At 51.8% G+C, this 6,000-nt stretch overlaps 1 protein-coding gene across 4 annotated transcripts in view; it reads left to right on the top strand.

Moving 5' to 3' along the window:
* The first annotated feature begins 1,032 nt into the window (after nucleotides 1-1,032).
* The window catches only part of CYFIP2 (cytoplasmic FMR1 interacting protein 2), a 57,897-nt gene continuing 52,929 nt past the window's right edge, over nucleotides 1,033-6,000 (top strand). Inside the window, exons 1-2 of one of the 4 annotated variants that reach the window (XM_026063232.1) lie at nucleotides 1,033-2,368; nucleotides 2,909-2,957. The gene's annotated coding sequence lies outside the window, so the exon portion shown is untranslated. Of the gene's footprint in view, nucleotides 2,369-2,908; nucleotides 2,958-5,521; nucleotides 5,541-5,802; nucleotides 5,980-6,000 lie in introns of those variants that run through there. The other 3 variants (XM_026063229.1, XM_026063230.1, XM_026063231.1) reach the window with 3 other exon arrangements.

The raw sequence follows: 6,000 nt of genomic DNA, 5'->3' as shown, positions 1-6,000 counted from the left end.
GGAGCGATGCTCCGCACGGGCGATGGCAGCGCTGGGGGATGCAGCGATGCTCCACACGGGCGATGGCAGCGCTGGGGGATGCAGCGATGCTCCACACGGGCGATGGCAGCGCTGGGGCCGGAGGGAGGCTCCACACGGGAGAGATGGGGGTGGAGGAGATGGAGGAGCGGCGGATGTGCCGGGCCGAGGAGCGGGAGGTGGCCCTGGCTCCCCAGTCGGTGCTCCCATCATCAATAGCGTTTAAAAATGGTGCCCCTCGGGGAGGCGAGGGGAGGAGGAAGYGATGGGGTCTGTGCGGAGGTTGGGAGTGATGGGCCCGAGCTCCAGGGAATTTGTGGCTTTTGCAGATTTTTTGAGGTTCGTGCTTTGGCGTCACTTGGAGTCGGCAAAACCTTTGCACTCCAGAACGTCTGGTTTTCCGCGCATGAGGCAATCTGTGATCGAGATGTGCCCCGGTAGCGTTTCTTTGTATTGAACTTTCAAACTGAGGATGTTGGCGATGAGTTCACGGGTGGCAGCCACATCCCACCTGGAAAGGAATGAAAGGATTTTGCAGGAAATTTCCGTGGGCTGAAGGGATCAGAAAGGAACGACGAGAAGAAAAAGAGGCACATACTAAACCCTCCGTGCTGGCTCAGTGATTGAGAGTCCTCTGTGCCGGTTGTTTTTGGAAGGGGGAGGGTGCCTGGGGACAGACGTTGGGGTCCTGCTGAGTAAGAGGATACTGCTGCTAGCAGCAGGGCTTGTCCCCCTTCGCCATCTGTTACTCTCCACGTGGGGGTTTCAAACCGCGGCTTCCGGATCACAAAGATCTCACCGAATTGTGTGCGGTCGCTAACCCGCCAGAGCCCTGGCCCTGCCTGCCCTGCACGGATACCGAAAGAAAAAGCACGCTCATGTTTCACATTATGACGGTGGTCGGAGGTTAGTCACTGTGATGGGTGATTAGACGCGTGTTTGGATGTCTGTCACAGCAGTATAATTCTCAGGTAATTCCCCACAAAGGAGAATTCCTTTCTCCCTTTCTCTGTACAGTTAATTGTTATTAATGAGGCCCAAGGAATCTGGAAAAATCTTCCATTTTCTGACCAGGGTCTCTTGAGCAAACCAGGCTATGCCAATTTTATAATAATAATTTTATTAACAAACAGTTATCATCTCTGCATGGAAAAGAGGAAGTTCCTTTTTTCTATAATTGGCCAATTATTAACAACGCCGTCTTTGTATGATTTAATTTCCCCAAAAGTGCTTTAACTGTCCATAATGGAGATTGCTTGTAAACTTGCTCTGAATTTCTCAACTATATTGGAAATGTAGCTCCCTGTAACAACTCTTGACCCTCTTTCATTGGCACCAGGAAAATTTGATGAAGCTACTCTGCAAGAAATAAATTCCAAAATAATTCTGTTGATGAGAGAGAAGACGACACAAATGTCTGGATTCAGCCTTAAGGGGATGGCAGAAAATGCAGAACAGAGATACAGAAAAACACCTGCAGGAGTTGTGCAGTTTGGTTTCCTTTTTTAATGAGAAGGATAATTTTATGGTTATTAACATCAGTGCCTGTGTAAGGCAGGAGCCCGGTTCTGCCAGCCTTGTTCATCCTGGCTGTATTTGCTCGTGCAAAGAACCTCCTGCCTGTTTTGCTGGTTGCAATTACAAGTAATTCTTACAGCATGTGAGGAGTGGGGGAAGGCATGTGTCCTAAAACACAGGGGACTTTCATCATGTGGCTTTTTAGGCAAGGGTCAAACTAAGCTTTTGCACCCTGCAGTTACTCTTCTTGGCTAAAAGTACATTATTGGCCAGGAACATATACTCTCCTCTTCCTGTGAGGCAAWGTGTACCAGAAATGCTCCAATTAAGTGATTTTCCGAGATTTTCGAGGGACTGGCCATCAGAGCTGGAAAAGAAGGTGACCAGCACATGACCAGGAGAAGTTTGTCATTTTTCTCCATTTTGCTGTCTCCCCCACTAGTCATTTTGCCGTTCCCGCCGCGGGGTCTCACCCCACCTGCCAGTGCTTGGACGCTGTGGTACTACCATCCTCTAGGGCAATTGCTGTCATTTCTTTCCTCCTTTCCTGCTCTTGATAGCTGTCTCAGCTCCACCATGAATCTCTTCTATAGGAGCAGGCAAGCTGCAGAACTGAAATAACCTGTGCCGCTTCCCTGTAGCTCTCCGCCGTGCAGCTTCGAAGCCAACCTCACACACGTGCAACGTATTCATTATGGCCCTGAATTTAAAATTCTCCCGTTGTTCCCCCAAGCTGCTCTGACAATAAAGACTTCCTTCTGCATCTCGGTGTGTGGCTGTGAAGAGGACGAGGTTGCAGAGATACTGCTGGGCAAACATTTAAGTGTGAAAGGTAGGACCTGCCTTGTGATCACAAGTTCAGACATCCAGGCTGTGTCCTCGCTCCGTAAAGCCTTCCTATGCTAACTGTTAAATCTGGCCCAAGGCTGCTCTCAGGACAGATTGACCATATGGGAACTCTTAATTTCGGCTTCAGGAGTGGCGGGATCGTGCTGTCCATGTGGATCCCGCAGGGCCCGGGGGTCAGTGCTTCATCGGGGATGTTAGTGCCAGCAGCCTGCAAGCAGGCGGCGATATGGGGAGCGACATGGATTTGTGCTTGCCCCAGAGCTGCCGTTTCACTGCAGTGTGGAGGTAGCTAATGAGCAGCACACGGCTTGTATTTCTAGTCCTTTGGGCATGGGACTGGTGTGTCTGTAGGAGCTCTGCCTGGCCTTTTACTTTCCTGAATGATGGCCCATGTGGAAGGGTTTTGCCTGGCTATCCGTCAGCTGACTTTGCCATTTCGGTGCTGGCGCATGCAACATGGAGTATCACCTGCTGGCTGCGTTTTGGCAGTGTGTTTACGTGAACTCGTCTCTTCTTCCCGCAGCGCCGAGAAGCCTGAATCCCTTTGTGCGAGTCATTCTGCTTTATAAACGGTAAGAGACTGCCAAAGGCCTTGCAGCTCAGATRTAAGATGAAACAAGGAAGTTTATGTAGCAGGCAGACAGAAGGCATGGGCAGGTCTAATTAGCTACAGCAATTAGCAGGGGAAGCAGCAATTGCAGTGCTCCAGCTGGGTCTCCGCTGTCTGGGGTTTTGTGGGTGTCATCGCGGAGGAGAAGCGGGGAAAGGACAGTGTGACAGTTCGGTGGCTTTTGACAAGGAGACCTGGCCGTGGTTTTAAAGTGCATGTGGTAACTGAAAAATGCACAATACTATAAACTACCTTTTGGGCACTCCAAGATGAAAAAGGCTCTCACTGGGGTGGTGTTAGGTCCTGCCAGGCTCACGTTCAGCAGTTTTACCGAAACGCACAGGGCCGAAGGGACTTTCGCTTCTCTGATCAGTGGCAGGATATGCAGAAAAAAAACAATTTTCAGCGGCTGCTTTTAGCAGCCTACATGGCTGTGTTTACATCCATGCAGGCAGGATATATTTCCTGCGTGAAGAAGCAAAAGCAAGCCTCGCCTTGCTGTGCACGTGCTAGCGAAACCCAAAAGCCCCGTCTCTGCGCGCACTGCTGTGACCTGCTCTCGGCGGCGCGGCCGGCATGGGAAGCGCCGTCGGCAAAGCACCGCCAGCACAAGGCCGTGCCGCGCCACGCTGCCCGGGCCCCTCTCCATAAGGCAGCGGCCCCGGTGGCCCCCTGTCCCCCACCGTCCCGGCCAGAGTGCGCCCGCAGCTCGCGTGGGGCAGTGCTAGCTGGCGGATGCGCCGCGCGTCGCCGAGTCGAGGGCTGGCTGCTGTTGCCAGCTCTGACGTGTCCGTTTTGGAAACCTTTGGGGGAAAGTGGGCAGCGCGGTGTCGGGTCTGTGGCAGAGACCAGTCGTGAAGGTGCCTGTCTGCCGCTGTGTGCAGTGGACATGAGACCCGGGAAAAGTCCTGGCAGACCCCGCATTTTCCCTCATCTCCTTCGGTTTCACTGTCGTCCCTAAGAACCTTAGAGGTGAAACTTGGAGTCTTTCTCCAGTGACTCCCAAGGACTTTGTAGTGAAGACTCATCAGTTCAACCCGCAAAGTTCGCGTATTTTTTCCATCTGGACCCTGGTGCTCACACTCAGCTCGGCAGTGGCARCACACGGAGTGGGCTGTGCCACCGCCGATTGCACTGCTCCCTCGCTGTTGCTTTGTGCTTCCTTTTCTGTGTGTTATTTCTACATGCTGTCCCTCTTCCTGTATGTGATGGTAAGATCTTCGGGGCAGAAACTCTCTTGCTCTTAGGCGTTTCTGCACTGCTTGGCACAGCAGAACCCTGATGCTGCGTTTGGAAACATATCCCCCTGTGTGGCACAAATAATAGCAATAAATAYGTTCGTTTTGTGCCACACGGTTATTGGAGAGGGGTCTTTGATTTTAGGAGACTACTGACAAATTGCACAAGTGGCCTTCGAATTTGACTTTCAGAAAAATGATGAATGAGCCCAAGCAAACACCCCCAATCCTCAGATGTAGGAAATGGAGGGGTTTTGCCTTCCCAAGCCTGAACTATGTAGGCAAAAGTGAGTGCAAGGGGTGTTGCTTTGGGCACCCAGAGGACAGTCTYGAGGGCGCTGGAGGATGATGTTGCATGATGGGCGGTGGAAAGCCCAGAAAGTCCCTGGACTGGGCAGGCTGAGCGGCACCACTTTGTGCAGAGCCGCGCTCGGTGCTCTCTGAGGCAGGGAGGAAGCTGTTTCCGACTTCGGCATGCCTGCACRTAATGGCCGGTTTTGACAGTTGCTATAATTTGTAACAGGAAACAATTTTAGCAAAAGGGGATGGAGGAAGAAGCAGAAATTTGAGCAAGCAGGGAAGGGGCTGTATGAGATTTTTCTTCCCCAAACGCTTACTTTATGCTCTTCAGCTGCAGATAACTRAGCCGGTTTCTCAGCTGCCTGGTACCTCAGGGTGGCAGCTGTGGAGGTGGAACAGGTTCTGCCAGGCTCATGCGTTTTCTTGCTGCCCGTGCACGCAGGCGGCGATGATGGCAAAAGGCACGGTGGCAGGCTCGGCCCTCTCTTCCCGCAGCACGGAGCTGCCTCGGGACTGCACGCCACGGGCATCCCCCTTGGCTGTGTTCCTCGCCGGGTGCCTGCGTGTCTATCTATGGACATGCCGAAATCCTCGTCCTTCCATGCTCCCGGTGCTGGATGTGAAAGGCAAACTTATATTCTGGGAAACAGTGACTCAATAATAATAATAATAATAAAGGACCTGAGGGAATTAGGGAATTGCGGCAGATAATCAGCTGAATATGAGCGCCTATGGAGCAGCTGTGGCCAAGAGAGCTGCTGTGATTGTGTGTAAGAGGGGACGTTATGCTGATTTTGTATTTGGTGCTTGTGCAGACACCGCTGGAATCATGTGCCTAGCTATGGTGCCCACACTTCAGCAAAAAAGTTGCAAAATTGGTCCAAGGTCTGAAAAAAGCGAGAGATGATTAAAGGATTGGGAGATACGCTTTATAATGAGGCAGTCAAAGAGCCCCAACTGCTTCGTGTAGCAAAGGAGAAGGTTGCAGGGTGGTTACATTGAAACCTGTAAGTATCTTGATGGAAACTCTGGTAGTAAAGAGCTCTACTGTCTTGCAGGCAAAGGTGAAAAAACTCAGTGATCACATTTGAAACCAGGCAGGCTCTGACGGGAAATAAGGTGCACTTTTGGGGCAGGGGGAGGGATTTTCTAGTAGAACACATCAATATTAAAGCAAGTTCTCTGTCGCTGCAAATGTTTAAATCCAGCTGGGCAATTTTCTGGGAGACGCACTGTAGGTCGGCCACAGCTCTTGCACACGGATTAGGTATTAACTAGGGAAGCCCTGTGGCTCTGATTATACAAGAGCTCTGCCGGCATGACGGCAGTCGTCCCTCCGTGCTTGTGCACTTGCTGCAAAGGTGAAGAGCAGAAGGAGGAAGGGTCATGGAGGTTTCTGTCCCGGGTTTCCCATTAGCTGGTCTGCGCAGGGGGCACAGCACGGAGGTAAGCGCTGGGGAGCTCTTT

The sequence above is a fragment of the Apteryx rowi genome, unplaced genomic scaffold (assembly GCF_003343035.1).
Source record: "Apteryx rowi isolate R43461 unplaced genomic scaffold, aptRow1 scaffold_2, whole genome shotgun sequence".
NCBI lineage: Eukaryota > Metazoa > Chordata > Aves > Apterygiformes > Apterygidae > Apteryx > Apteryx rowi.
This window is presented reverse-complemented; position numbering and strand designations above follow the sequence as displayed.